The following is a 16569-nucleotide window of genomic DNA, read 5'->3' on the forward strand; positions in this document are numbered from 1 at the left end:
TCAGTTGTTCATGCTCTGGTAACTTCTAGATTGGACTACTGCAACGCGCTCTACGTTGGGCTGCCCTTGAAGACTGTTCGGAAACTACAGATAGTCCAGAATGCAGCGGCCAGATTGTTGACGCGGACCAGAAGGTCCGCTCATATAACACCTGTTCTGGCCCGTCTGCACTGGCTTCCTATTTGTTTCCGGGCTAGATTCAAAGTGCTGGTTTTGACCTATAAAGCCCTACACGGCATGGGACCGCAATACCTGGTAGAACGCCTCTCCCAATATGAACCTACCCGTACACTGCGCTCAACATCTAAGGCCCTCCTCCGAGTACCATCCCATCGAGAAGCTCGGAGGGTGGTGACTAGAGGGTGGTGGCCCCCGAACTGTGGAACAGTTTTCCCAATGAGGTGCGCCTGGCGCCGACGCTACTATCTTTTCGGCACCAGGTGAAAACCTTTTTATACTCCCAGGCATTTTAAAGTGTATTTTAACAGCATTTTTGTATTTTGGACGTTGTTTGGTTCTTTTGTTGTTTGTTTGTTTTGTTTCTTGATTTATTGTATTTATTGTATTTATATATTGTGCTGGTTTTTATCTTTTTGTACACCTCCCAGAGAGCCTCCGGGCTTAGGGCGGTATATAAATAAAATAAAATAAATAAATAAATAAATAAGTCCAACTGTAGTTTAAAAAAGGAACATTTCCAAGCTCTGATGACAAGCTCAGCAGCTGAATCTGAGAAGGGTGTTGGGCGTCATCAATTTGTGCACTCAGCGTCTCTCTGTATTCTGACAATTTTCCAAGCTCTACGCATGATGCCGCCAAAATGCCTCAAAAACGGAACAAGCGCCGAACATATGGAGTATGGATAGAATTGAAAACCGCCGCATTAGCAAAGCACCGAGAAGAAAAGCGCCGGAGAGAGGGGCCTTACTGTATAAGGCAGCCCCTTAGATATTTGAGGACAGATGTCATGTCTCTTTTGAATGTCCTTGTCTCTAGACTAAACAATCACACCCACCTTTTTCAACCATTCCTCACAGGGTTTGGTTTCTGGACTCCTCACCATTCTAGTTCATCACAGTTTTTTCTGGTTTCTCACAGTGCTTTGCCAATAAACTTGCCCAGATGTTTTCCACCCAGGGGGAGGGGTGAAATGAAGGGCCACACAATATTTGTAGAAAGGGGTAAGAATTTCACAATCACACGAGCGTTACAGAATTCATTCTTATTGACTTTTCCAATCACCCTGAGCTTCTGCTACCTGTCTTCGTTATCTTCAATCTCATCTATGCAATCAACTCTGACTGGAAATGTCCTCATCATTCTTGTTACAACCGTGGACCCCACAGTTCATTGTATTTCTTCCTCAGGAACCTTTCTGCCATAGGGATCTGCTTCAATTTGGTTATAATCCCAAAGATGCTGGCCACCTTCCTGATGAAGAACAAGACAATTTCCTATCCTGGCTGTGCCACACCAATGTATTCCTCCTTCTTCTTTGGTGCAGCTGAGTGTTGCCTTCTTGCTGCCATGGCATATGACTGTTACGTTGCCATCTGTAATCCATTACACTATCTATACATTATGAACTAAAGGGCCTGCTTCCAGCTAGCTGCTGCATCATGGTTCTCAGGCTTCCCTGTTTCCACTTTACAGACCACATGGATATGTAGCTTGCCATTTTGCGGGCCTAAGAGAGTAAATCATTTCTTTTGTGACAGTCCCCTGTGCTAGAGTTGGCTTGTGCAGATACTTACATGTTTGAAATTGAGTTCTCACTCAATGGATGGATTACAAATACCTAACTTGGAATATAAATGGAGCCAACACGGCGCAGAAGAGAAAGAAAGTGTTTCATTATTTGAAAAAATTAAAATTGGATATAATTTGTTTACAAGAAACTCATATTCAGAAGAAAGATTCCAAATATTTGATTTGTAAAAATTTGGGTGAAGAATTTATTTCAGCTGGACCAAAAAAAAAAAATGGAGTTGTTCTCTATATTAACCCACAATTGCTTCCTAAATTGGTATTATTGGACGATAGTGGTAGATTTGTGGGGGTTGAAATTACTTTACAAGGTACAAACATTTTGATAGTGGGTATTTATGCCCCCAATGAAGATAAAACAAGGTTTTATACAGGACTTATGGAAAAATTGTCAGAGTTTTCATATGAGCATTGGTGTGTCATGGGTGACTGGAATGGGGTAATCTCACCAAAAATTGATAGGCTTTCTGAAAAAAATATCAAAGAGACACAAGGTAAATTACCGAAGATTTGTTTTGAACTCATGGAACATTTAGAATTGGTGGATACCTGGAGATATATAAATGATAATGCAAAGGAATTTACTTATTTTTCAGAAAGACATAAAACATTTTCGAGGATTGATATGATTTGGATGTCAAAAATTTTAGCGAAGGATATTTTTAAAATGGATATATTACCAAAAACTTTTTCGGACCACAATCCTGTGATATTAACTTTAAAAAAAAAAAATCTTGGATTTAGATGGAGACTAAATGAATCTTTATTACAGAATGATAAAGTAGTACAAGAATGTAAGAAGAAATTAAAGGAGTTCTTTGAATATAATTTATATAAAGGAACAAGTGAAAATATTGTTTGGGATACTAGTAAGGCATTTATGAGGGGATACTTTATTAAATGTAATTCTGAATTAAAAAAAAAGAAACAACAGAAAATGCAATTAATTTTGGAAGAAATAAAACAAAAAGAGGAAGAATTGAAAAAGAATCCAGCTAAAGTTTCTATTGTAAATCAAATTAAAATGTTACAGAAGCAAGTATCAATGTTGACAGTTAGAGAAATTGAAAGGAAATTAAATTTTGCTAAACAAAGGACTTTTGAATTTGCAAATAAACCTGGGAAATGGTTAGCATATAAATTAAGAAAAGAACGTCAAAAAAATATTATTTTAAAGATACAAGAAGGAGATGAGACGCTGACAGATAATGTAAAAATCAAAAAGATTTTTCATCAATATTACTCAACATTGTATAAGTGTCAAGAAATTCCATCTGAAAAAATAGAAGAGTATTTATCTAAACAGAATTTGCCGAAAATTACAGATTTTCAGAGACAAGTTATTAATGGCCCTATTACGTCAAGAGAGATATCTGAAGCTATAAATAAAATTAAATTAGGAAAGGCGCCAGGACCAGATGGGCTATCTGCAATGTATTATAAATGTTTGGAGGAAGAACTCTTGCTACCCTTACAGTCTACAATGAATTCTATTTTGCAAGAGGGAAAGATACCGGATAGTTGGAAAAATGCTAATATAACATTAATACCTAAAGAGGACCAAGATTTAACTAAAACAAAAAATTATCGGCCAATATCTCTACTGAATAATGACTATAAAATTTTTACAATGATTTTGGCTGAAAGATTGAAAATAATATTGCAACAATTTATTCAGGAAGATCAATCAGGGTTTTTACCTAAAAGACAATTACGTGACAACGTCAGGAATGTTTTGAATGTGTTGGAATATTTAGAACAACGAAATGATAAACAAGCAGCTTTGATTTTTTTAGATGCTGAAAAAGCATTTGATAATTTGAATTGGAAATTTATGTTCCAGGTTTTGGAGCAAATGGATTTTGGAGACAACTTTATAAAATGGATCAGATCGATTTATACATCACAGAAGGCCCAGATAATTGTTAATGGAGACTTAACGGATTCATGTGAAATACAAAAGGGTACAAGACAGGGATGTCCATTATCTCCCCTTTTATTTATTCTGGTTTTAGAAGTGCTGCTTAGAGATATAAGGCAAGATAAAAGGATTTCGGGATTAAAAATAAAAAAAGAAGAATATAAATTGAGAGCATTTGCTGATGATTTGATAATTGTACTAGAAAACCCTTTGGAAGGAATTCATATATTGATGGACAAATTAAAAGAATTTGGACCGTTAGCAGGATTTAAGATCAATAATCAAAAAACAAAGATGTTGGTGAAAAATTTAACTTTAAGGGAACAGAAAGAGTTAATGGACAAGACAGATTTTACAATAGAAAAAAAGTTGAAATATCTAGGCATCATCATGACAAATAAAAACTCAAAGCTGTTTCATAATAATTACGAAAAATTATGGACAGAGATTAAGAAAGACTTGCTAAGATGGGATAAACTACAACTGTCATTAATGGGTAGAATATCTGTGATAAAAATGAATGTATTACCGAGAATGATGTTTTTGTTTCAAACAATACCTATAATATCCTCTGATTTACCTTTTAAACAATGGCAAAAAGATATTTCTAAATTTGTATGGCAAGGAAAAAAACCAAGAGTTAAATTTAAATTACTTCAAGACGCTAAAGAAAGAGGAGGACTGGGATTACCAAATTTGAGACTTTATTTTGCTGCCTGCTGTTTAGTCTGGATAAAGGAATGGATCTTATTGAGGAATAAAAGACTATTGGATTTGGAGGGACACAATCTGAAGTGGGGATGGCATGGATATCTATGGTATGACAAAGTAAAAGTAAACGTAGACTTTAACAATCATTTTATAAGACGTTCTCTGTTGAAAATATGGAATAGATACAAACCAAGGTTTTATTCGAAAATACCATTATGTGTCTCAAGTCAAGAAGCGTTTTATAGAAGAGAAATGTCTGGAAAAGAGAAATGGTTAACTTATCAAGAACTATTAGAAAATGTACATGGAGAATACACAATGAAAGAGAGAGAACAATTGATAAAGGAAGGATATAGTTTTCATTGGTTTGCCTATTTACAATTGTTAGAAAGATATAAAATGGACAAGAAAATGTATGGGTTTGAAATAAGTAAATCTGATTTTGAAATAGGTTTGTATACAAATGATGAAAACATAATTGCAAAAATGTATAAACTTTTATTGAAAATGGATATGGAGGAAGAACAAGTAAAAGAGTGCATGGTAAAGTGGGCAAAAAATTTTGGTCATAACATACAAATGGATCAATGGGAAAATATGTGGAAAAAAGGCTTGAAATTTACATTATGTTATAATCTTAAAGAAAATTTTTATAAAATGATGTACCGTTGGTACATGACTCCAGAAAAGCTGTCAAAAATGTATAGTAATGTCTCTAATGTTTGTTGGAAATGTAAACAACAAGAAGGATCTTTTTATCATATGTGGTGGTCATGTAAAAAGGCGAAATTATTCTGGGCACAGATAGGTAGGAAGATGCAAAAAATTTTAAAGATAAATATTCAGTCAAAACCAGAATTTTTTTTACTGGGTTTTATGGATAAACAAATAGAAAAGAAATATGGAAGAATATTATTATATATGATTACGGCAGCAAGATTATTATATGCACAAAAGTGGAAAATGGAATCAATACCAACAATGGAAGAATGGCTACTGAAATTAATGGACTTAGTAGAAATGGATAAATTGACGTGTTTACTTAGAGAAAAATCGACAGATACATTCCTTAAGGATTGGAAGCCTCTCTTAGACTTTTTGTCGAAAGATCAAAATAAAATGATGATACTGGGATTTGATGATTAATTAAGACAGCTTATGGAGAAAAGGGATTCTGTATGTACATATTAAGGGACAGGTTTGATGTATATTATATACTTATAGCTGATCTGTGACAAATCGGAAGTCAACCATTTTATTTTTATTTTTTGTTGTAGTATTGTTATGTTTTTTCTTACTTTGTTTTGTTTGTTTTTTGGAAAAATTTGAATAAAAACTATATATATAAAAAAAAAAAAAATTTCATACATCTGGCAATAAAATTTGCTGACTTCACAAAAAAAAAAAAAAAAAAAGAAATTGAGTTCTCACAGCCACTGTGCTCTTCATTATGTTCCCCTTCTCTTGATTCTGCTCACATATGTTCACATCATCATCGCTATCTTAAGCATGATATCAGTAGAGGGATGGCATAAAGACTTCTCTACATGTTTATCTCATGTTGCGGTGGTTACTTTGTTTTATGGTACAACCACAGCTACCTACTTCAGACCTAAATCAACCTACTCACCAGATACAAAAAATACCCTCTCTCTCTCCTACATAGTTATCACACTCATGTTAAACTCCATCATCTACAGTCTGATGATTATTATTTATTTTTATTATTTATTGAATTTATCAGTCGCCCATCTGGCTGGTTGTCCAGCCACTCTGGGCGACGTACAAAGTAGACATACAATAGGTAGACATTAAAAATCTAAACACAATGAAGATAAAATCTAGCCCACCCCAAAAGCCTGCCTGAAGAGCCTGCTCTTCAAGTCCCAGCAGAAACTCATCATAGAAGGGGCATTGCGGAGATCAATTGGGAGGGAGTTCCATAGGGTGGGGGCCACAATTGAAAAATCACATTGATGATGTGGATGGGATGCTTCCAACAATAAGGCTAGCAATGTGCCCTCTTCACCTTTGCCCTTCTTAGCTTATGAAAGCTTGTTGAAGGGGTATGACCAAGTAGATCCAGGGTGTGGTTAATACATCTTTGCAAAAGGGAGTGGTCCCAGCTGCCCTGAAAGAGGCAGTGATCTGACCACTCCTGAAAAAGCCCACACTGGACCCATTGGTTTGTGACAACTACAGCCCAGTCACAAATACGCCCTTTTTAGGGATGGTGATTGAGAGAGTTATGGTGCAGCAATTGCAAGTACTCTTGGATGAAACAGATTATCTTGACACATATCAATCTGGGTTCAGGCCTGGTTATGGGCCTGAATCAGCCTTGGTCACCCTGATGGATAAGTTTTATCAGGACAGGGGTAGTGTGACCCTGTTATTCTTACTTGATCTCTCAGTGGGGTTTGATACCATTCACCATGGTATCCTCCTGAGCTGACTTGGTGAAATGGGTATTGGTGGCATTGTTTTACAGTAGTTCCAGTCCTATCTCCAGGATCATTTTCAAATAATAGCATTGGATGATTGTCTTTCAGCCTCCACAGGGTACCATTTTATCCTCCATGCTGTTTAACATCTATATGAAGCCCTTGGGAGCAGTCATCAGGAGATTTGGGATGAGTTGTCAGCAGTATGCTGATATTCCAAGCTCTATTTCTCTGTAACATTTGAATCAGGATAGGCCATGCAAGCCCTGAACTGCTGCCTGGACTCAGTGGTGGGCTGGATGCGTGCCAATAAACTGAGTCTGAATCCTAGCAAGATGGAGCTGTTGTAGATTGTGGTTTCTGAGTTCATATAATTGGTCAATTATCTAGGTTTGGATGGGGTTGTACTCCCTCTTAAAGAACTGGTTCATAGTCTGGGGGTGCTCCTGAATCCGTCTTTGTCACTAGAGGCCCAGATGACCTCAAGGCTAGGAGTGCCTGTTATCAGCTTCAGCTGGTAAAACAGTTGTGGCTGTTTCTGGACAGGGATAGCCAGACCACTGTTGTCCATGCACTGGTAACCTCCAGGCTGGATTTCTGTACTGTGCTGTATGTGGGGCTGCCATTGGTGATGCAAAATGTGGCAGCGTCTCTGCTCACTGGGAAAGGGTATCACCAACATGTTACCCCACTACTGAAAGAATTTCACTGGCTGCCCATTAGCTCCCGGGCCAAGTTCAAGGTTCTAGTTTTGGTGTACAAAGCCCTGTGCAAGTTGACACCAGGATACCTAAATGATCGTCTTAGCCCTTATATACCCAGTTGATCACTACACTCTACAGGTGAGAGTGTCTTGGAGATACCATCTTGTCAGAAGGTCTGCAGAAGATTTGAAGCAGACCTTTAGTGTTGCGGCACCGACAATTTGGAATTCCCTCCCCTTAAATATTAGACGGAGCCATCTCGTTAACTTTTTGGCACCTTTTAAATAGAAACTTTATCCCAGTTTGTGTCTTAATGTTCTTTTAAAAATATGTTTTGTTTTAACATGTTTTAAAGTATTTTGTTTTTAGGATGTTTTAAAGTGCTTTTAGTGTTTTTGTTTGCCACTCTGGGCCCCTATTGGAAGAAAGGGTGGGATATAAACTTAAAAAATAAACCAATAAATCCTCCTGTAAGATACTGACATTAAGAACAATAATGTTATCAATATCTCTTTTCATTTATTGATATTTCTGTTCAATATATTGATATTGCCTATAAAATATTTCTATTAATAGGAATAATTCTGTGAGGGGGGGGAGTGCATTGCTATAAGCAGTGGCTAGTGGACAAAGAATGAGCTTCAATTGATACCAGCCTGTTAGGTCAACATAATGTTCTTGAACCAGCAAATCCCATCGCTATTCTCCACGGACCTCCTTCCAAAGCACTACAACCATGGAGCTCCTTTCCACTGTGAAAAATGGGGTGAACATAATCCAACTAATAAACCAAACAAGCAAGACAGCAGTAAAAACAATAGAAAGTTAGAAACAGGGAAGCAGTAGTAGATAAAATACTCTGCAATTACAGATCCTTAAATATCTTAGAAAAAGAAAATGTCTTTGCTCAGTGCCTTAAAAGAAACGAATCTTGGTGCCAGATGAGCAACCTTGGGGAGAACAACCCAGACCTAGGGAACCCCCACAAATAACCCCCTTTCCTGAGTAGCTAAACTGCTAACATCTACCTTGCAGATTTGCTACTGGGCCAGCTAATTTAAACTAAAATAGCTCCAGAACGATATCTGATTATTTCATTTAGTTGTTGGTAGTGATACCATGAAGGAAGCATACCATATCTGAAAATGATTATTTTTGCCTTTAGATTTCATATCAGTTACAATTCATGGTATGGATCCCCACTCACCTGTGAAACTTGGTCTGTGGTGGATGGGGGAGATAATGATCTGGCCTGCTGGCTGGATCCAATTCCCAACCCCTAGGAGGCTTAGTCAGTCTCTCAGGTTGCCACTATTTTTACCATCTTCTGCAATGCTATTTTCGGAGCAACTTGATGAGTAGATGTTAGCAGGTGATAGAACTAGAAAAATATTCTCTTCCTGAATCACCACCTAAAGGAACAGAAGCAGTCAAGTAATAAGACTGTTTGTCTCTCCCCAGCAAAGGTGTAACCTAGGGTTGAAGGTCCCATAGCTAGAGCTAGAGCAGTTAGGAGCTGAAGCTTGAAATACAGCTGACAGGCAGGGCACAATGAATAGTTTTGGGGGGCCTAGTGCAAAGTTGTAACACAGCCCCCTCCCACACATATACCACAGGTCTATCCCATACATCTCATGAGTCATGAAAGAAACATTTATATTCTGAAATTCATTTTCTACATTTTCATAACTAAATCATGGCCCACACTGGAGCTTTTTCCAAGCAGAGATTTTGTAAGCCCTGCCAACAGCACTGGCTCCCACTGTTCCTCAAAACTAAAATGGCTACCCCTCTGGAAATTGTTGCAACACGTGACATCTTCTTTGTTCTACAGAAGGGCCTGGACCAAAATCTCATTGATCAGAATGTTGCTTGTTGTGGTCTTAACACTTCTTCTCATTGGCTCCAACAAATCTCATAAGATGTGGACAATAGGTACAAAGATACTGGAATAGTATCTTCAGACATTTCTTTAGACCTGGACTATTCAGAATGATCTTAATAGTTGCTGATCACAGAAGGTGATTCACACACCACTGTTTTCTTCTGCATCTAAACAGGGCTCTAAATGTTGAGCATAAAGTCTCAAATTAAGCTTGACTCCAAATCCAAACCATCGTTTTCTGGTTCAACACTTGGAGTCACAGATAGCACAACCAATCTTGTATTTGATGAGTTCTGCCCTTGATATATCCACAGGTTAGAGTGTCTTTATAGCTTAGTGCCAACTTGCCAATTGTCCTTCGTAACTATGCTGTTAACAATGAGTTTGTACAGAAACTAGCAGATGAACCTTTTTACAACATGTAGATAATTGTCATAGTCTATTAATAAGAACATAAGAACATAAGAAGAGCCTGCTGGATCAGGCCAGTGGCCCATCTAGTCCAGCATCCTGTTCTCACAGTGGCCAACCAGGTGCCTGGGGGAAGCCCGCAAGCAGGACCCGAGTGCAAGAACACTCTCCCCTCCTGAGGCTTCCGGCAACTGGTTTTCAGAAGCATGCTGCCTCTGACTAGGGTGGCAGAGCACAGCCATCATGGCTAGTAGCCATTGATAGCCCTGTCCTCCATGAATTTGTCTAATCTTCTTTTAAAGCCGTCCAAGCTGGTGGCCATTACTGCATCTTGTCGGAGCAAATTCCATAGTTTAACTATGCGCTGAGTAAAGAAGTACTTCCTTTTGTCTGCCCTGAATCTTCCAACATTCAGCTTCTTTGAATGACCACGAGTTCTAGTATTATGAGAGAGGGAGAAGAACTTTTCTCTATCCACTTTCTCAATGCCATGCATAATTTTATACACTTCTATCATGTCTCCTCTGACCCGCCTTTTCTCTAAACTAAAAAGCCCCAAATGCTGCAACCTTTCCTCGTAAGGGAGTCGCTCCATCCCCTTGATCATTCTGGTTGCCCTCTTCTGAACCTTTTCCAACTCTAGAATATCCTTTTTGAGATGAGGCGACCAGAACTGTACACAGTATTCCAAATGCGGCCGCACCATAGATTTATACAATGGCATTATGATATCGGCTGTTTTATTTTCAATACCTTTCCTAATTATCGCTAGCATAATTTGCCTTTTTCACAGCTGCCGCACACTGGGTCGACATTTTCATCGTGTAGTCCACTATAACCCCGAGGTCTCTCTGCTGGTCGGTCACCGCCAGTTCAGACCCCATGAGCGTATATGTGAAATTCAGATTTTTTGCTCCAATATGCATAATTTTACACTTGTTTATATCGAATTGCATTTGCCATTTTTCTGCCCATTCACTCAGTTTGGAGAGGTCTTTTTGGAGCTCTTCGCAATCCCTTTTTGTTTTAACAACCCTGAACAATTTAGTGTCATCAGCAAACTTGGCCACTTCACTGCTCACTCCTAATTCTAGGTCATTAATGAACAAGTTGAAAAGTACAGGTCCCAATACCGATCCTTGAGGGACTCCACTTTCTACAGCCCTCCATTGGGAAAACTGTCCGTTTATTCCTACTCTCTGCTTTCTGCTTCTTAACCAATTTCTTATCCACAAGAGGACCTCTCCTCTTATTCCATGACTGCTAAGCTTCCTCAGAAGCCTTTGGTGAGGTACCTTGTCAAACGCTTTTTGAAAGTCTAAGTACACTATGTCCACTGGATCACCTCTATCTATATGCTTGTTGACACTCTCAAAGAATTCTAATAGGTTACTGAGACAGGACTTTCCCTTGCAGAAGCCATGCTGGCTCTGCTTCAGCAAGGCTTGTTCTTCTATGTGCTTAGTTAATCTAGCTTTAATCATACTTTCTACCAGTTTTCCAGGGACAGAAGTTAAGCTAACTGGCCTGTAATTTCCGGGATCCCCTCTGGATCCCTTTTTGAAGATTGGCGTTACATTTGCCACTTTCCAGTCCTCAGGCACGGAGGAGGACCCAAGGGACAAGTTACATATTTTAGTTAGCAGATCAGCAATTTCACCTTTGAGTTCTTTGAGAACTCTCGGGTGGATGCCATCCGGGCCCGGTGATTTGTCAGTTTTTATATTGTCCATTAAGCTTAGAACTTCCTCTCTCGTTACCACTATTTGTCTCAGTTCCTCAGAATCCCTTCCTGCAAATGTTAGTTCAGGTTCAGGGATCTGCCCTATATCTTCCACTGTGAAGACAGATGCAAAGAATTCATTTAGCTTCTCTGCAATCTCCTTATCGTTCTTTAGTACACCTTTGACTCCCTTATCATCCAAGGGTCCAATTGTCTCCCTAGATGGTCTCCTGCTTTGAATGTATTTATAGAATTTTTTGTTGTTGGTTTTTATGTTCTTAGCAATGTGCTCCTCAAATTCTTTTTTAGCATCCCTTATTGTCTTCTTGCATTTCTTTTGCCAGAGTTTGTGTTCTTTTTTATTTTCTTCATTTGGACAAGACTTCCATTTTCTGAAGGAAGACTTTTTGCCTCTAAGAGCTTCCTTGACTTTGCTCGTTAACCATGCTGGCATCTTCATGGCCCTGGCGGTACCTTTTCTGGTCTGCGGTATGCACTCCAGTTGAGCTTCTAATATAGTGTTTTTAAAGAACTTCCAAGCATTTTCGAGTGATTTGACCCTCTGGACTTTGTTTTTCAGCTTTCTTTTTACCAATCCCCTCATTTTTGTGAAGTTTCCTCTTTTGAAGTCAAATGTGACCGTGTTGGATTTTCTTGGCAATTGGCCAGTTACATGTATGTTTAATTTAATAGCACTGTGGTCACTGCTCCCAATCGGTTCAACAACACTTACATCTCGCACCAGGTCCCGGTCCCCACTGAGGATTAAGTCCAGGGTTGCTGTCCCTCTGGTCGGTTCCATGACCAACTGGTCTAGGGAATAGTCATTTAGAATATCTAGAAACTTTGCTTCTTTGTCATGACTGGAACACATATGCAGCCAGTCTATGTCCGGGTAGTTGAAGTCACCCATTACTACCACATTTCCTAGTTTGGATGCTTCCTCAATTTCATATCTCATCTCAAGGTCTCCCTGAGCATTTTGATCAGGGGGACGATAGATCGTTCCCAGTATTAAGTCCCTCCTGGGGCATGGTATCACCACCCACAACGATTCTGTGGAGGAGTCTGCCTCTTTTGGGGTTTCGAGCTTGCTGGATTCAATGCCTTCTTTCACGTATAGAGCGACTCCGCCACCAATACGTCCTTCCCTGTCCTTCTGATATAGTTTATATCCAGGGATAACTGTATCCCACTGGTTTTCTCCATTCCACCAGGTCTCCGTTATGCTCACTATATCAATGCTCTCCTCTAAGACCAAGCACTCCAGTTTTCCCATCTTGGTTCGCAGGCTCCTAGCATTAGCGTACAGGCACCTGTAAGCAGTGTCTCTCTTCAAGTGTCTTTGGCACTTGTGGTTAGGCCTGTGGTAATTTTGCTCTTCTGAATTTATATCCTGTGCCCCTGCTCTCACAATGCCTACTTCTAGGCCTACCCCTTTTAAAATTTCATCATTTCTTTGGTTTTTATCCCAGGGGGAGGTTTATTCCGAACCAGACCTTTCTCAGCTCCTGTCGGGTTTCCCCCCTCAGTCAGTTTAAAAGCTGCTCTGCCACCTTTTTAATTTTAAGTGCCAGCAGTCTGGTTCCATTCTGGTTCAAGTGGAGCCCGTCCCTTTTGTACAGGCCCGGCTTGTCCCAAAAAGTTCCCCAGTGCCTAACAAATCCAAACCCTTCCACCCGACACCATCGTCTCATCCACGCATTGAGACTGCGAAGCTGGGCCTGTCTGGCTGGTCCTGCGCGTGGAACCGGTAGCATTTCAGAGAAAGCCACCTTGGAGGTCCTGGCTTTCAGCATCCTACCTAGCAACCTAAATTTTGCTTCCAGGACCTCACGGCTGCATTTCCCCATGTCGTTGGTGCCAACGTGCACCACGACCACTGACTCCTTCCCAGCACTGTCTACCAAACTATCTAAACGACGGGCGATATCCGCAACCTTCGCACCAGGCAGGCAAAACACCTTGCGGTCTACACGCCCATCACACACCCCACTGTCTATGTTCCTAATGATCGAATCACCCACTACAAGGATCCCTCCAGCCCCTGGAGATATATCCTCGGCACGAGAGGATAGCTGCTCATCCCCCAAGGAATGGGTCCCTTCTAAGGGATCATTTCCCTTTTCCTCAGCTGGATGCTCTCCTTCCCCGGGACCATCGTTGTCCATGATAGCAGGAGAGCTATCATCGTTGGAGTGGGACACAGCTATAACGTCCCTGAAGGCCTCCTCCACACACCTCTCTGCCTCTCTCAGCTTTTCCAGGTCCGCCACCTTGGCCTCAAGGAAATGAAGTCGTTCCCGGAGAGCCAGGAGCTCATTGCACCGAGAGCACACCCACGACTTCTGTCCAACAGGCAGATAGTCGTACATGCTGCAGGTGGTGCAAAACACTGGAAAGCCCCCACACCCCTGCTGGCTTCTTACCTGCATAGTTTTGTTTAAGGTTTATTACGTCAATGGGTTGGAGACTGCGGTTTAGTTGAGGTCAGGGAACAGACGGGCAGAGTGGGGGGCCCTGGCCTCCTCGCTCTGCTGCTTAACTCGCCTTGATGCTTTGTTAGCTGGGGCTCCCTCTAGCTCGTGGAGCAGGCTCCTCTAGCTCGTGGAGCAGGCTCAGATCAAGCCATTGTTAAAGGCAGAGCTACACAAAATACTTCATCACTGTCTTTCTTTGAATGTGAGTAAACAAGGACACCATCAAATAAAAATAGCTCCCTCTGTGCATTATTTGAGCACATCAATATACAAAAGGGAAACACAATTATAATAATAATTTTAAAGTCTATATTCCTGTGAGAGGATGAATGGATATATCAGCAAACTGTGGCATGGTGGTGATTTCTTTGAACAAATAATGCATCCAATTATAACTGCAGGTAAACTGTTGGGGAATTGTCTGTATTTTGTCCTCCGATCTTTTGCTGAACAAATTATATGGCTGTTCTCTCCATTTATTTTTCCAGCATAGTCTCCAATGGCAGGAGTTTATTGAGAGTGTTTTGATCTTATAATGTGTGTTTGACTTCTTGGTTCTTGACACATACCCTGAACTAATAGATCAGATCTCCAGGCTTGACCTATGAACAGGTATGTTGCATGAAGTACATTCCAATGTCTGATCTACAGACTAACATTATTACTTTTCTTTATCATCTGTAAGATTCCCTAAATAACTCTCCTTCCCCCCCCCTCTCTCTCTCTTTCTCTCTGCATGTGTGTCTCTGTGTGAGAGAGTAACGTGGTTCTAGATTATTTCAAAAGTGATGAAGACAATAGGCAAAATTACACCCTTAGATTGTGTATGGATAATTTTGGGATACTTAAAATAATTTTTTACTAAACAGGAAATTTATTTCTTTATCAACATAAGAATGAAGTTTAATAAGTCAGTATTGGAAAAGAAAATCAGTTCCCTTAATTAATCTGTGGGGACACAATTGTTTGTCCACCCATCATTACTGTTTTGAAACCAATTTGTGTTTCTTCAATATATGGAAGGCAGGATGGGTACATTTTTTTCCTCAGTGTAGGGAGGGGGGAGTAATCCACATGTTTGGAATATATCAATTTGAATGAGGTTCTGAAATACATAAAAAAGGATTGAAAAGTTAAAAGAAATTAACACATTTTATTATTCATATTTATATTGTAATTAAATTATACCATTGCCATGTTATCTATGTGTGCAATGAATAAATAATAAATTACAAAATAATCCTACTTAGCAACGTGTTGTGGATAAGGGTGTAAAAAACAACTACATCCATTATCTTTGCTGGGAGAAAGCATTATTTGCTACTTCTTTACTTTACAGAGCCCCTGCCTAATGGGACTGTAGTTTTAGCAGAGGGCTGGCTGCATACAGTATTTTCCTAAAACCAATTATCATGCTTAGGCCCCACTGAAATAAATGCAAAAAGTTAGTTGTGACTTAGTCATGACCATTGAGTTCAATGAAAATAAATTGCAACTATCTTCATCTGGATCCAACCCAATGACATGTGACATTCACATGCAATAAGAATCTTCCAGGGATGTTTTGCAAACGCATGTATACCACCTTGATTACTTAATATTTGGTGAATTACAACAGAATGGCTGAGCTGACTTCATGGACAAGAATTCTTTTTGAGGTGAGGTGCGTCCCTCTTATGCTTTCAAACAAGGAGCAGGACCATGCTGCCAGCCAGTGTCCACGTAGTGAGTGTAGATGACTGAAGAGGAACATCTATGCAGCAACAGTTTCTAAAGTATAGGGTTCCTCCCAACTGGAATGTCCAATTGTGTTATGTTACGGTTTATTTCTAAGCCGCCTTTCGGCCAAATAGGCCCCCAAGGTGGCTTACACACAAATAAAAATACAAATACAAATAAAAACAATACAATTTACAAAAAAAAAATCAAACTAACAAAATGCTAACATTTCTGTGCTGCGGTCCTGATTAGTATATGGAGAATCTACATGTGCATAAGGCCCCTACAGCTGTTCATATGCAGGAATTCCCATTTTTATACATTATTACTCAGTGCAGAAACATTTGGGTTGAAGCTAGGGCAGGTCATTGATTCCGGATTGCTCCTTCATACATCATACGTGTAGTACATGAAGGGGACTAAACTACAAATATTTCAGCTGTGGAGTTCTGGTCTGCGATTCATCCACACAGATCACTCTTGTGACTACTGAAATCATCAAGACTTCTAAAATTAATTCCATAGCTAAAATATATAAATTTTGCTACAGCTTCCAGGAAAAGTAAGGATGATTTGGGGAGGTGGCTGGGTGAAGGAGGAAATTTTATTTTATTTTTTTCCAATAAGGCATGTGTTTTATATATCAAAATAAGTTTGTTCTTTTTAAACAAACTACACTAAACACATAACCCCACACACATTTAACATCTGCTAATGCATCCATTTATTCTTTAACAAATTTATATCTCCCCTTTTCTGACAGTTCCATCCAGCGTAACGTGTAAGAATGCAATCATACCCTAA

General features: G+C 39.5%; 1 pseudogene; it reads left to right on the top strand.

Moving 5' to 3' along the window:
* The first annotated feature begins 809 nt into the window (after positions 1-809).
* Positions 810-16569, top strand: LOC133367981 (olfactory receptor 10A4-like; annotated as a pseudogene).

This window comes from Rhineura floridana, chromosome 11 (genome assembly GCF_030035675.1).
Source record: "Rhineura floridana isolate rRhiFlo1 chromosome 11, rRhiFlo1.hap2, whole genome shotgun sequence".
NCBI lineage: Eukaryota > Metazoa > Chordata > Lepidosauria > Squamata > Rhineuridae > Rhineura > Rhineura floridana.